Source organism: Hirundo rustica, chromosome W, assembly GCF_015227805.2.
Source record: "Hirundo rustica isolate bHirRus1 chromosome W, bHirRus1.pri.v3, whole genome shotgun sequence".
Taxonomy (NCBI): Eukaryota; Metazoa; Chordata; class Aves; order Passeriformes; family Hirundinidae; genus Hirundo; species Hirundo rustica.
In genome coordinates this window covers 19,406,796-19,422,605 of record NC_053487.1, presented here as the reverse complement: position 1 = coordinate 19,422,605, position 15,810 = coordinate 19,406,796, and the positions used below count along the sequence as shown (strand labels likewise).

Genomic DNA, 15,810 nt, shown 5'->3' with positions numbered 1-15,810 from the left:
AGGAAATGTAAGATGATGCAGATTTGCTTGGATTTTGCAGGAGTTTACTGTGGTGAGATTTTTCAGGACATAATGAAAAACTCTGCCCAGGAATTGGTGTCATGGGAGCAGAGAGAGGAGCTGCCTTGGATTGCTGTTATGGAACCAGCACATCTGCCCTTCCCAGGAGAGTAGGCCTTGGGACACTGCCTCTTCCTGGTGCCAAAAACTGCCCCGGGACTTCCCAGGTTTTGAGGGCATTTCCACTCAGATCTAATGATACAGGAGGGGGTGTCTGGTCTGTAAATGTCCACTGGCCCTTTGGTTGGGCAGGCAGGAGTCAGGTGTTCCCTGCAAAGCCCTTCATTGCAGCCCCTGATCCTGCTCATGCTGTGCATGGCCCTGGTACACAAAGCTGTCCTGGGGCTGGATTTCAGTCTCAAATTGCTCCTTAGGGCAACGCTGGGATAGAACTGAACCTCGAAGTTAAACATCTTCTGGCACATAATTTAAAATGAGTGTTCCTGCCCACTGTGATGAACAAACAGGATGAGGGATGCAGTTCTGTAGCTCACAGAATGGAGTCCCTGTGCTGTGTGATTTTTTGGTAGGTGAGAGGTGTGAGCAGCACAGAATTATTCCAGCTCAGGGTTTGCCAGGTGGCTGCCGCATCCCTGGAAGTGTCCAGGGCCAGGTTGGATGGGGCTTGGAGCAACCTGGGCTAGTGGAAGATGTCCCTGCCCATGGCAGGGGTGGAAGAAAATGGTCTGTAAGGTCCCTTCCAACCCACACCAGTTGGTGGTGATGCTGCTGCTGAGGTTATTGTCACTTTCTAAATTTAGTTTTTTCATCAGCTGAGATTTCTCTTTCTCCTCTAGGCAGGGTAATTTTCTGTTTCATTTTTATCACCAGTTTTTGTTTACTATCTCTACACAGTGGGGTTAAAATTAGAAGGTTTTGTTTGTGAAACAGGTACAGCTAAAGACAACTCTTCCCTAACTGCAGCCAAAGTGGGAGAAAAGTATGGAAAGTTTTGTATTCTGGCTGAGTGTATTCTCTGCTTTCAGTTCAGACATCTGAACCTCTAGGGGTTATATAATGCTTTACAGCTGACTGCAAGGAGCTGTAGCCACATGTCTGTATTAGTAATTTCTAGTAAAGGTGCTATGCAATGGCTTTAAAAAAACAAATTCAGACCTACATGATGCCATGCTTGTGAGTCCTGGATAACCATGTGCCTGACTTGGGCTCTTGAAGATTTCAGACCCAATAGACAAATCTGTTACAGTGAAAAATTAACATAAAACATGGGAAAATTTTATTGTGAGACATGGTTTTATTAATTTATAGTGAAACACTTTGAAATGCCTCTCAAATGTATCCTTAAGAGTCACTTAAGTTTATTTCACAATGCAATAATACAGTAACATCATAAAAGTAAGAATATATATATTGTAATTTTTATATAAGTTATATATTTGTGAAAAATTCAGTGTCTTAAAGAATGGGGTCACATGGTATTTTACAATACAGAAATAGATTTAATGCATGTTTTTTATTTATGGTTGATTGCATTCAATATAGAGAGAATTGGAACTTGTTGATATTTTTATTTACATAAAACTGATTGTGATACTTTATTTTGTCATATCACTGTGAAGCACCTGGAAATAAAGGGTGATAAGATACTTTTTATTTAAAAAGTAAGTTTAATTTTTGTCTGCTGTTTTCATCTGTAGGAAAATTGTCAATTCCTTCCCTTTTAAGTACTTTTTAAGAGTTCATTTCTAATGAATAAGTCACACTTAGTTTATTAATGTTGGGGGGAAAACTTCACCCCTGAAGTACTGAAACACTCCTGGAAGAAATCACTGAAGTAACAGGACAGATCAATGCTCAGTGACCTACATTTTGAGAAGTGCTCCCATTTTCTTCTCTTGGTATTTTTTTCTAAAGAATGGTGTAGTTCAGGACTTGGAAAAACTAAAGCTTTTATCCATGCTGGAGGAGTGACACTGTTCAAGAAGGAAGCAGGTGGTAAATGTGTTTGTCTCAATGTGACTGTGCCGGTCTTCCAAATAAAGTAATTTGCCAAGCAAGGGTCATAAATTATGTAATCCAAGATGTAACCTAAAGAGTGAATTACTCAAAAGAAGGAAAATTGTGTGAATGAGTAATGGGGCTGTTTTAATGGCAGATTGTCACTGTGATTATTGAACAGCTTGGGAAATACTAGAAAGGTATTGGAGTGCAGCAGTGTTGTTATCTTGTGAAAGTTTGGAGTATTTCAGTGAAATGCTGAAAACATATTTTAAATCCAAAAAGGAAGTGGGGTCCTATGAAGCCAATACTTTTTAAAAAGGACAATCAGTAGGCACTGGATTATGTGTGTTTTTTATTTTAAAATGTGGGATTCCCAGAAGCCAAGCTCATCTATGTGCTGATGGCAAGCTGCAGCCAAGAAAGGCTGTAATTGAAGCCATCCTAGAAGTCAGTGTATCTTTCTTCCTGCCCCTGATATGCTTTTGTTGTGGACCAGAGCCAGAGAACAAACCCCAGTGAAACCCTGTGTTCACTGTGGGCAAACACCCTTGTTCAAGGTGCAGTTAATCCTTTGTCCTTTTGTTTACAGACATAGGAGATAGATTTTGCTGCAACAACTGAAAGAAAATCCATTGCTGTGACCAGGGAATAGGTGTAAACTGAGCCTGTCATGGCTTCAAGCCTTGGTAACCTTTTCTGGGCTTTATTTGTAGCAGTCCTGATACCAGTGTTTGGGGAATGCATAGCTTGTGCTTAGTTTGTGTCACTCTCAGGACCCCTGCTATGCTATAGGAGGAGAGACTGGTCTCCACAGCCATCTTGAACCAGATCTGAAATGAATTAAGATTAAATATCATGAGCAGTTCCATCTTCCACCACTAATTTTGGTCAGTAACTTTGGTTTACTTATATGTCTCTCTTCAAAGAAATTAAATGAGCCTGGATGTCATTATAGAATGCATAATTTGGCACTTGATTCAGTTGAGTTCCAGAAACTCGGACAAGAGGAGGAAATGGGTGTGCTGTGGAATACAAAGCTCTCAGCTGTTCAGGTCTGCTGGCACTGGGTTTATTTGCTGTTACCCAAGTGGGCACTGAAAACAGAAACCAACTCACAGCCTCTGCAGCCCTTCCTGAGGCCAGGTCCAAACCAGCTGAATCCAATAAATGCCAATGATGTTGCAAAGTCAAGAGTTTGGGGGTTGTAACCTGCCTCATTAAAACATCTCACCCAAGGAAAAACTGCCTATTGCGTTTCTGCATCCTTGAAATCTGACCCAGGTAAAGGTGTTTATCAGCCAACCTGAGGCTCCCACTGAGCAGCTGGGAGCTGGAGCCAGAGGGGAATTCTTTGTCAGTCAGAAGAATGGAGCATCTGCAGGAACTGCTTCTTCACACTTCTGCCTTGCATCTGAAGAAGAATCATGCAATTTCTTTCACTGAGGTAAATATTAATTTCTTTGTTGTGGTCTGTTGTAAAGCAATCTTCTGGCAGGACTGAGAATCTCTTATCTATTGCTGTAATATTAAGTGCTGTTGGACTTTAGCCAAAGCAGTATTCTTTCAAGAATTTGCTAGGCATTGATTTTTAGAGATCATTATTTATTCTTTGAAAAGCAGAGGTTAAAGTTTACCTTTTGCTGTTAATGTAACTATGGTTGGCATGTTTACATAAACAGCCAGCTCCTGTCAAATTAGGAAATCCATGTTGGGATTTTATCAGTTATGGATTAGTTTTGAAAGCATTGTGCTAAGAACAATGCTTGTGCTAACTTCAGCTTCAATGCAGTTAAACTACACGAAGTTTGGGTGTAACCTGGGTAGTGTTTGGGGTGACCACAGAGTCAAGATCTTGTGCAGTGAATGTTGAGAATTTTTAAGGACTCTTTAAATAATAAAGGAGCAAGATGAGAGGGGGTGTGCTAAGGTGAGTTTCTGTCATCACTCATCCTTGCCAGATGGGTATTTTCTATTCTTTTCTCAGAAAAAGGAAAAATTAATCAACAAAACTTAATGGTAGATGCATCCAATTACAGGATTCCCTCCTTCCCATCTCATCCCTCTTAGATGGCTTCAGGACCATGGCTTTGTCTTTAAAAACAATATATATTCCAGGAAATTGTCTGCAAATATAGTCCAAGTTTGTTATCTGTAAAAGGTAACATAAGCCTAAAAGGAGAAGAGAGAAATGCTCCTGACAGATACCTTAGTGTGTTGAAATTTAGGTTGTTAAATGAATACCTCACATCTGATTTCAAAAATTCAGAAATAGCAAGATTAATGAGATATCTTTATGGAACTACCTGGTTTCATAAAGGAAAATATGCTGGATAAGTTATCAGGAAGTTGTATCAGTTTTAAGTTAATTAGTAATTCTTTTTAGAGAAGGATGCTGTAAAACAAGCTCAAAATCCACAATCCACAGCAGCAGAAAGAGAAGTTCATTCTGATGTGCGGAGAGAAGACTCTATAACTCACAGAGTGGTTATGAGAGTAGGTATGAATTTATTCAGCACTGAGGTGCATGGAGATAACTCCTCAAAGACATGCACACCTTGGAGCTTTGTTTCTCCCTTTTTATCTCTACAAACTAGGGTTATACGATACACCTAATACATATTCATTTTCTAACCCCGCCTGTCCCCGCTTTGTATTAAAATTAGTTCCACGCCTATTTGCAGCTGCGCACTGCTCCTTATTGATCACTGGTGGTTGTCGGGGGTCTTTGGGGATGAAGCACATAGTCATCCTCTGAGTTGAACTTTTCACCTCGTCCCCTTTCGCATGCTCTTTTGTTCTTTTGGCCATCTTCCAAACTTCTATATCGTGTTTCCCAGTTTTGGGGCCCAAAGAATGAGTAGATAATCAGTACCAGGTGAGCATAACAGTGACCAGAGTCCTAAAGGAGGAATTTAGGAGACCCATTGGGGCCAGAGAGAGAAGATTGATTTGCTGGGGGATTTTGAAACTAATATGTAACAGACTGGTGCTTTTAAGGAACAGTTCTCTGTTAATGCAGTGTGCTCTTGGCCGAATGCCAGGCACCCTTGCTTTATTTTCTCTGTCTCAGTCCCCCCTTTTCTAGAAAATCAGTAAATTCTTTTACTTAGCAGTACTGATGCCTTTTCCTTTCCCAATCTACCTCCGCAGCCGGCCTATCTCGATACGTATCCCTCATTGCATTACCATAGGCTGCTGCTAGGGAAGTCAGTACAGCTATCTGTTTTAACATTCTCCAATTCCAAACAAGCATTGCAATTGATAGCACCAGACTTATACCTACTAATGTTAGTATGACAATGATGGGGTGGCAAAGTGTGTTCAGAATCCCAGTTGCAGTCGGCGACCATCCAAAGAGTGCATCCCACCAGTGATGATTTGTGTCTCGGTTTACCCTTTGTAATACTTTGCTTATTTCTTTTACATCATGATAGACAGTAACCAGAGTCTTTTGCCCCTTTTCCTGAATCTCTTTCAGGATTTCTGTCAGGTCTTGGTGGTTCATTAGTTGTCTTACTAATGTAAGGTTCATTCCAATGGGTGCTGGTGATAACTGATGGTACATTGTGTAATTGGATCTTATCAACTGGTGGGATGTAACCGGTGCTAAATATGAAAAATCACACCCTACAATTTTAACAAAATTACAAATACAAAAATTAGAATAGTTCCTAGTAGGCAAGGTTACATTGTTATCATCTATTTCTACAGAAACACATGCAGTTCTTAAACATACACAGCCTAGGCCAATATACACAAGCATAGTCTTTTGACTAGTATCTGGATGAATCTCAAAGTGGCAAATGTTTTGCTCAGTGTCTAGGCATATATCTTGTGCATCAATCATGTTAGTCTCACAGATGAACCCTTGTTGTTCCCGGGTAACACAAGATTCCAAATTCACAGTTTGCCACTTTTCATTCATTATCTGGGCCCATGCTCTATGTTCTGAGGGGTAGAGCACTGTTTTTTCATGATTTAATCCTAATGCAATAATAGGGTGGATATTGTAAATTGTGGCATTGCGTATAGTCAGTACAAAAGTAGTAGCTATTTTGGTGGTAGGGTCATAGGTAAAATTTACCAGTCCACCAAGACTGAAGTTTTCTTTCTAGGTTGTTTGCATTGTCGCAGACAATTTTCCGAATTTCAATTGAAAAAGTACCTTCATTTCCCTCCCTTATTACTAGAGCAACTATTGATTGTATCCATAATTGTGCCTGTATGCAGCTGAGGGCTAACAACACATTGTTTTGGGCTATATTTAGTGCATTTATTATTAGCTTATGGTCCTGGTCCTCAGCTTCTTTCCACTTTGGTAGTATTTTGGAAATTTCCCATTGGTTAGTTCCTAGTGCTAATAAAGAGGATTGTAGGGGTTGTCTTAGTTTTACCAAATCATTTGTGGCAGTGGCTAATTTGTTAATTAATATTTCTGAATCGATTCCATTTAAGACCCCCAATCCTGTTCCTAATATTCCGGTTAAATCTCTTCTCATTCTGCCCCTGAAGTGTACTTTTGTAACCATGTTGTCCAGCCCTCGGATGATGGCCTTAGGAAAGAGGAGCAGGCTGGCTGAATCTCAGAAATGTCCATTTGTATTAGTACTTCAACATGCTTAAGAGACCACTCTGGATTAAATAACAGTTGTTGTTGTCCCGTATTCCTTATTACATATGGGCCAATTTAATAAATTTTATGTTCAATTTTAGGTGGTGTGGTCTGAGCTTGGGTTACAGTTGATTTGGTTGTTGCAATAGGTATAGCTGTTATTTTAAATTTAAATGAGAGCCCTTTATTACCACAACCCCAAAGGCAGATCACATCCACTGTCTGTACTAACGTAAAGTTACACCAACAGTCCAATTTACTTAGATGATCACAAATTTCCTGGTGATGATCTGCAGGAGAAGTTGAGGCACTAATTTGAATTGCCTTTTCATAGTTAGTCCTGTTAATCATTCGGCATCCTACTCTGACTACCTCCCCTATAGTCCCTTGAAGGCTCCACAACTTTTGTTTCTGCCATTCTCGCCTTTCATATATCTGGTTTTCATGCATAACCACGGTTGATAGGTTTAAATCCTTTATATCAGAATGATTTCCCATGGATCCAGTATACTGAATGAAAGCTTGGGGCCAAGGCCATTTGTCGCAGTGTCCGAATCACACTGACCAGTGCAGCCACAGGCTAGCTCAGTGGGTCTCACTGCGGCAACGTGGTAAGGTCGGGGTGGCAGGCAGAGTGAGCCGCCTCCTCCCTGTGGGAACTTGGATCCCACCACCAGCGATGGGCACGTAGATATAGCAAGCAACCGCGGCAGCTGAATGAAAGGCAGACTCCTCTGAGCAGGGTATTAACGAGGGTTTATTGAAGGGGGGGGGGAGCACAGAGCTCTGCACCCCACTACCTGCTGCCCAGAAGAGCCCAGATCAAAGCTTGACAGCCACTTATAAACAGGGGAGGGCTGACAACGGGTCAGCCAACCAGGGAACATGGGGGTGGTAACAGGGGTGTCAACCTTTGAACCATTAACAAATCACAGGAGGGTAGGAGGGGATTCCCCAGGCACCAGCCTATCACTCGACACCTCTCCTGGATCTTTCCAGAATCCAGGGAAGGGTCTTGAAGTGACAGACAGGGCGACCACGAGGAGAGAGGGGGGATTGACAGCAACAGGTGCAGGGAAGGAATAATTGACAGAAAACGTCTGGTTATACAGTGGACTAAATAACCTAACTCATAAGGGGAAAACCAATACAGAACACAGGGGTACAGTGGACTCAACCATTATAAAAGTAGCTTAAAAATATTACAAAAATAACTTAATAAAACAACTCTCACACCACCACAGCCATTCAGCATTTTTCTGGTTAGAGATGCTTTCCAATTCTTGGGTTGCACTTATAGCTACAGGCAAAACAATTCTACTGATTGGATTCCTGTATGCTAAATTATGGAATATTTTCAACCACAATGTATTCATTATGCCCGAGTAAGTTTTAATTTCAGTTCATTGTCACCTGGGGTTACTTTCCAAGGAGTTTCTGGAGCCTCCTTCACTTGAGAATGGTGAATCCAGGTGCTCTGTTCCTTGATTTTAACTGTGGTGAAGGTGGTGAGAAGCACCTGGAACAGTCCTTCCTACTGTGGCTCCAAAGTTTTTTCTGTAAGAGACTTAACATTCACATAATCTCCAGGCTGTATGTCATGCACTGGCCCATCCAGCCCTCTGCTCAGAGTTCCAGCCACATGCTTCTCAATTGCTTTGAGCTGTTTGCTTAAGGCTATCATATAGGCAGTCAGCCTCTCCTCCCCTACTTGGGTGGACAATCCCTTTTGCACACCATATGGTCTCCCGTAAAGCATTTCAAAGAGACTTAATTTTTCTTTAGCTCTAGGCTTGGTTCAGATCCGCAGTAATGCCAGTGGGAGAGATTGAGGCCAGGGTAAATTAGCTTCTTGTCCTAGCCTAACAATTTGCTGTTTTATTAAATGATTCATTTTTTCCACTTGGCCACTTGATTGGGGGCGATAAGGGGTATGGAGCTCCCAGTCTATGCCCAGGTGATGACTGATTTGTTGTACTATTTTTGAAATAAAGTGTGGCCCCCTATCTGAAGATATTGTGGCTGGAACTCCAAAGTGTGGTATTACCTCTTGTAGTAATACTTTGGTTACCTCCCGGGCTTTGGCAGTTCTGGTGGGAAAAGCCTCTGGCCACCCTGAAAAGGTATCTGTTAAAATCAGCAAATATCGATACCCCCCCTTTTCTTGGGAGTTCTGAAAAGTCAATTTGCCACTGTTGTCCAGGCCCGTGGCCTTTTCCAATTTGACCTAGTTTTGGTTTGGGAGCATTTTGGGGTTTGGTCTGGAGGCAAATATCACACTGCCGGGTTACCTGAATGACAGTAGAATATAAATTCCTGGCAGTAATCTTTTCAATTAGATAGTTATACAGGGCATCTATTCCCCAGTGTGTTTTCTGATGTTCGTCTCTTTTGAGGGTTAAGTCTCCTGTAGAATTTTTCCCCCCCCAAGTTGCTAGGAGACTAAATGCTGAGTACTTAACCTGGACAAAAAGAAGCTGATCACTTAGTTTGGGGGAGGGAAAAAAAAAGCTCCGGGAGAGAGAGCTGAGGGTGGGGTTCGGGTGTCTTTGGTCTTCCGGGGAGCAGAGATCAGGGGCTGCTGGCTGCTGGAGTCCACGGTTAACGAAGGAGTCTGGTCCTGGGAATTCTACCATCTGTTGGAGTATCCAGGAATTCGGAGTTTCTTCGCTGTCCTGCTGGATTTTGGGTGAGACCGGGTCCCGCCGCTGCGGCTTCTCCGGCACTGCCACCTCTGCCTGCCGAGGACACCCCCTGCCTGCGGAGGACAGTCCGCCGTGCCCGGCTTCCAGCCATCAGCACCGGAGCTTCCACCGTTTGCCCTCGGGGTTCTTGGTTCTGTTCTACTATTGTTATAATTGCTGTTGTTTTTTGTCTGTCCTGTTATATTTACTAGTAAAGGACTGTTATTCCTTTTCCCCATAGCTCTGACTGAAAAGTTGGTTTTTTTTAATCTTCCAAATTATAATAACACGGAGGGAAGGATTCAAATTCCTCATTTCCTAGAGAGGCCTGCCTCTCCATAGCAGACACCTGTCTTTTCAAAACCAAGACAGTCTCTTACTAGAGACCATAACAAATGAGAAGGGATGACTTTTATCCCACCTGCAGTAATAGCCCATCCCTCTTGGTTATACTTTCCTCCTTGATCCTGAATTAATTTTCTATATTTTCTGGTATATACTGGCTTACCTTCAAGGGAGACCTGTCCATCAGGAATTAAGGCTCCCTCAATCATTATCTCACCTTTTGCTGCTTCTTTTGCCTCTCTGTCCGCCAGCTCGTTTCCTTCCTCCAATTCAGAGCTCACCTTCTGGTGTGCCTTGATGTGCATAATTGCTACTTGCTCAGGTAGCTGGACTGCTTCCAGTAGCCGCAATATTTCCTGAGAATGTTTGATGTTTTTCCCTTGTGAGTTTAACAGTCCCCTTTCTTTCCAAATGGCTCCATGTGCATGTACAACCCCAAATGCATATCTTGAGTCTGTATAAATGTTTACTTTCTTTCCTTTCACAATCTCTAGAGCATGAGTTAGAGCAATTATCTCAGCCTTTTGTGCAGAGGTATTTGTTGGCAAGGGTCCAGATTCTATTACCTTTCTGCAGGTGGTAACTGCATACCCAGCATGTCGCTTTCCACTGATGACGTAGCTGCTCCCATCAGTGAACCAGGTTTCTGCGTCATCCAAAGGGGTGTCTTTCAGATCCGGGCAGCTGGAGTAGGAGGCTTCGATGGTCTCCAAGCAGTCGTGGTGTACTGGCTCCCCTTGATTCCCACTGAGAGAAGAAGCTGGGTTGATAATGTTAGTTACAACTATCTCTACGTCATCTTGTTCTACCATGATGGCTTGATATTTCAGGAACCTTTGTGGGGAAAGCCAGTGCCCGCCCTTTACTTCCAAGACTGCAGACACTGCGTGAGACACAAATACAGTCATTTTCCCACCCAAAGTGAATTTGTGTGCCTCTTGAATATTCAGCACCACAGCTGCAACAGCTCTGAGGCATCCCGGCCATCCCTTGGCTGTTGTGTCTAGTTGCTTGGAGAAGTAAGCAACTGCTCTCCGGTATGGACCCAGGTCCTGGGCCAGTATCCCCAGGGCAATTCCCTGTTTTTCATGGGAGAACAGGAAAAACGGTTTACTTACATTCGGGAGTCCGAGAGCCGGGGCTGACATTAGAGCATTCTTCAGTTGATGAAAGGCTTGCGTGGCCTCTTTTGTCCACTGGAGGTTTCTGTTCCCATTTGTAATGAGCGCATACAGAGGTTTCACGAGCAACCCATAGCTGTGTATCCAGAGCCTACACCATCCCGTCATTCCTAAGAATGTTCACAGTTCCTTTACCGTTTGAGGCCTCGGGGTTTGGCATATCGCTTCTTTGCGATCTTGCCCTAGGGTCCGCTGTCCTGCACTGATTTCATAACCCAGGTAGATTACCTTTTGTTTCACTACCTGGGCCTTTTTCTTTGATACCCTGTACCCCTGTAGTCCCAGGAAATTTAGAAGACTTACTGTCCAGGCTACACATGCCTCTTTCATCCGGGTAGCTATGAGGATATTGTCCACGTACTGCAGTAACTTTCCCTCTTCTGGGGGAGCCTCCCAGGATTCCAGATCTTTGGCAAGTTGCTCCCCAAACAGAGTGGGAGAGTTCTTGAAACCTTGAGGTAGAACTGACCATGTGAGCTGGGATTTGCGCCCGCTTTTGGGGTTTTCCTATTCAAATGCAAAAATTTTCTGGCTGTCCTCATGGATAGGGAGGCAAAAGAAGGCATCTTTCAAGTCTAAAACAGTAAACCAAGTTAACTCAGGTGTTAGGCATGTTGACAGAGTGTATGGATTTGCTACCACAGGATAGAGGTCCTCAGTTATTTTGTTAACAGCCCTTAAATCTTGTACTATCCGGTATGACCCATCAGGTTTTCAGACTGGCAAAATGGGAGTGTTGAACTCAGACAGGCACTCTTTTAACAACCATAATTGCAAAAAGTTTTCAATTATGGGACTAATTCCTTCCCTATCTTCCTTTTTCAGGGGGTACTGTTTAATTCTAACTGGTTGTTTCCCTTCCTTAAGTTTGATTAATATAGGAAGTGCATTTTTCGCTCTCCCTGGTACATTGGAGGCCCATACTCCAGGAAACACTTGATTTATTATTTCTTCGCTAATTTCCCCCTCTGTCTGAACAGTTGTCAACATTAAACTTAATGCCTCTATATATTGTTCATCATTTACCTCCAGAATGACCTCCCCATTTTTAAATTTAATGGTTACTTGTAATTGTTCTAGCAAGTCTCTCCCCAAAAAGTGTCTCGGGGAGCTGGGCAGATATAGGAATTTATGAATGCCCCATTGCTTTCCAAGCTTATACTTTAATGGTTTACAAAAATATGCTTTTTCAGGTTGGCCAGTTGCTCCTATCACTGTAACATAATTCTTCTCCACAGGTGCCAAAGTCTTATTTAAGGCTGAATGTGTTGCTCCCATGTCAACCAGGAATTCTACTTCTTTCCCTTTTTCTCCCAGTTCCAATTTTATAACCAGTGGATCTTCTGGGGTGAGATCTACCGGTCCTCCTCAGTCTTCTTCCACATATGCAGTCACCTTTCCTTTCTCTCAGTTTCCTTTTTCCTGAAAGCCACCCCGTCTTTGTTCTGGGCATTGATTTTTCCAGTGACCATATTTCTTACAGATCACACACTGGTCTCTGCCCAGCCGGGACGGGCCTTGCCTAGGTGGTCTCTGCCCACGTTTTCCCCTCTCTCTCTCACTTACAACAGCTACAAGCTTCCTCATTCCTTGTTTATATCCTTCTTCTCGGTTACTAAAGACTCTCCACGCCTCATCTAACAAAGTCTCTAAGTTCCTCCCATCTGTTCCCCGAAGCTTTTGAAGTTTACGCCTTATGTTACCTGTAGACTGCCCTAGGAATAGATTAACTAGTTGCTGTATCCCTACTTCAGACCCAGGGTCCAGTGATGTGTGACGACGCATAGCATCTCTTAGTTTCTCAAGGAATTCAGATGGCGACTCAGAGGGCCCCTGTTTGATTGCATATAAGGCTGTCCAATTTATTGTTTTGGGAATGGCTCTTTCCATCCCCTTTGCGATCCATTCCTGATAGCTTTCCAATTTTTTCAATTCTGCTGTTCTGTTTGGAACCCACTGTGGGTTTTGGAGTGCGAAATAATCTTTCACATCCAGCTGTTGGGTTTTATAATAATCTTCTGCCAGATCCCCTGCCGTTTTTATGATTAATTGTTTTTCTGTCTCAGTCAGTGCATCCAATAATAATTGCATATCGCTCCAATCCGGATTGTGTTGTTTTATTATATATCGCAGACATTTGGCTGTGTTAACTGGATCACTGCAGTAGTTTTTAGTGACCTTTTCCCATGCTTCCAAATTGATTGTGGAGAACGGAACTTTAACCAATACCACTCCTCCCTCTGATCCCACTGCCTCATGCAGAGGTGCCTGTAATATGTGTGTCTGTTGTCTAGTCCGGTGTGCAATCGGGGAGGTGTCTGCATCCTCTGAGTCCACATCCTCCTCCTCATCCCTTTCTTGTCTTATGTGGGGAGGCTTAAGCAAATCATCCACCAGCTCTTGTTCCTGGGCCACAGTCTGGTAAACCTTATCTGATTTTGTACATCTTTGCCCTGTGCTACATGCTGAACAACACTGCTTAAGCCCTCCTCTCTTAGTCTTATTCTCTTTCTCCAGGGCTAACACCAGAGGGTCAGATGGAGCCCTGATCCCACAATCCCTCTGCCATTCGGGGTGATTTCGACGGGAGAAAAACCTATCGGCATAGGACACCTCCGTCCACTTGCTTTCTCTCCTAAGAAATAGTATGAGTTGCAATAGCGTGTTATAATCCAAAGTTCCGCTAGGTGGCCACCTCGCTCCATCATCCAATTTATATAGTGGCCACCAATCTCTGCAAAATCTGATAAGATCTCTCTTGTTCTCAGTTCCCCCACGTCCAGCAATATTTTTCCAATGTGCAATAATACAGCCTAGCGGACTCACTTTGGGGATCTCTTTGCTTTGTTCAATACCCATTATCTCCTTCTTCTTGTTCTGTCCTGTTTTCACCTAAACTTTTCCTCACACAATTTCAGAGTCACTTCCCAATTCTCTTCACACACACACAGCCCCAATTTGCAGGCACACAATGTGACTTTCCACATGCAACCTTCAAAGTTTTAGGTTCAACGTCAACCTGATTACGATAATATTTCAGCTTACACAGGGGGCATATGCCCTGCTGGTTACTAGAGTAACAATATCAACGTTTTTCACAATCTCTACACTGCAATAATACCCATGCCAGATGCCAATGTCTTGATTTTCTGACAGCTCTAAGTCTCCCACAAGAACAGGCTATCCCATTCACCTCCCCTGGAATACTTAGGGTCTGTACTGCAGGTTGTTCCCAGTCCAAGGCCACCAATCTCCCTGCAGAAGTTCTGTATATTCCTTCTAGATAGACCCGTTCATTCCCTCTTTCTAGCCAATGATTCACTTGATCAATTGATTCCTTGGGATCAAGCCCAAACCACTGCTGAGGAGAGACTCTGTCAATTTGTCTATCCACGGTTGAAACAAATGTTAACTACTTCACACTCAAACATAACACACTCGGGTTTGCCCCACACTGACTCCAGTCGCTTTGCCTTTCTCCGGCCGCCTCAGTCGCCCGAGGTCGGAAATGCGGATAGAGCTCCACAATCGCTCCGCACCTCTGGTGCGTCTCACTCACTCACTGATCATACTCAATGACTCAACGTGTCCGGACTTAGCATTCACACAAAATAGCAGCAAAACAAGGGTTCACTCGACTCACCCCCAGAGTCGCTAGCGGGCTGCTCTATCAGCTCAGTGAGACCCCTTCTCATCGGCCGCGCTATCGGCCGGGGGTCGATCCCTCCCCCTCTGTGTCCGGCTTCTCCCTGGCCAGCTGCTTGCAAGCCCACCGGGACTGTGCTGTGTGTCAGACGTCTCTGCACGACTTATCAGCTGCCCCTTCCCTGATATTTAATTCATACCTTTATCCGCAAGGCCAGCAGGTCGTTGTCTGTCCCCGCGGTGAGCGAGCCGAGGTCCGGGGTCCCTCCCGGGAAGGTCCTGGGGGCGCGCCAGGGAATCCGCTCCTCGGCCGCTCCCACAGCCGGACAGAGATCCTCCTGCCTGGCTCACCAAAATGATGTGCGGAGAGAAGACTATAACTCACAGAGTGGTTATGAGAGTAGGTATGAATTTATTCAGCGCTGAGGTGCATGTCTTTGAGGAGTTATCTCCATGCACCTCAGCACTGAATAAATTCATACCTACTCTCATAACCACTCTGTGAGTTATAGAGTCTTCTCTCCGCATATCAATTCTGCTGCTGACAAAGTCTGGAAGAAAAGGTCTTTTTCCCCTGTTGCCTTTAGGATGTCCTTTCTGAAAGTTCTGCTGTGTCCTGGTCCTGGCCAGCTCCTTGCTGAGTGACACATCACAATGTAAGATCTGCTGGAATTCTGCTTTGTGGCTTGTCAGAGCAGGGACATGGCCATGTCCACTCCACTGGAGACTGCTAGGGGAGCATTGCAGTCCCTCTGTGAGGGATTGCTGTTTGGGAATTCTCCTTAGGCTTTAGGCTGGGTTTATTTTAAATAAGAGCAAAACAATGCAAATGTGAAAACCTCGGTGAGACAGCTGCTGTCCTGTGTTTGGCATCACAGGGAAGAGGTTACAACCATATGTATTTCATCTGATACTCAATATCCTGGTGGGTTAGGATCATTTTGAGTCAGTCTGAATTTCAGAAGGGTATTTTTAAATTAGTTAAATGGTTTGGTTCTTTTTCTGAGTGAAAAAAAACCCCACTAGGTATATGGGTTTAAAAAATCAAACACTTTTATAGCAAATGTTCTTAGACTTTTTTTGATACTAAAAGGGAGAAAATCATCTATAATTAAAAGTATGACAACCAGAATGCTCTGATAGAAAAGTTATTTTAAGTGAGAAGCTAAGTAATGGAATTGTCTCTGGTTCTGTTAGAATAGACCAGTATTGGCCTGCAATTATTTTATGGGAAGATTTCCCACATATTTTATTTATATATTTATTTATTTTATCATCACTGTTCTGTACCTGGTAGCTATCAGTTACTTGTAATTGGGTA

General features: G+C 43.3%; 1 protein-coding gene across 1 annotated transcript in view; it reads right to left on the bottom strand.

Moving 5' to 3' along the window:
- LOC120764805 (uncharacterized) overlaps positions 1 to 14,761 on the bottom strand; it is a 195,059-nt gene extending 180,298 nt beyond the window's left edge. The window contains exon 1 of the mRNA XM_058423948.1: positions 14,690 to 14,761. The gene's annotated coding sequence lies outside the window, so the exon portion shown is untranslated. The remainder of the gene's footprint in view (positions 1 to 14,689) is intronic.
- Positions 14,762 to 15,810: the final 1,049 nt, after the last annotated feature.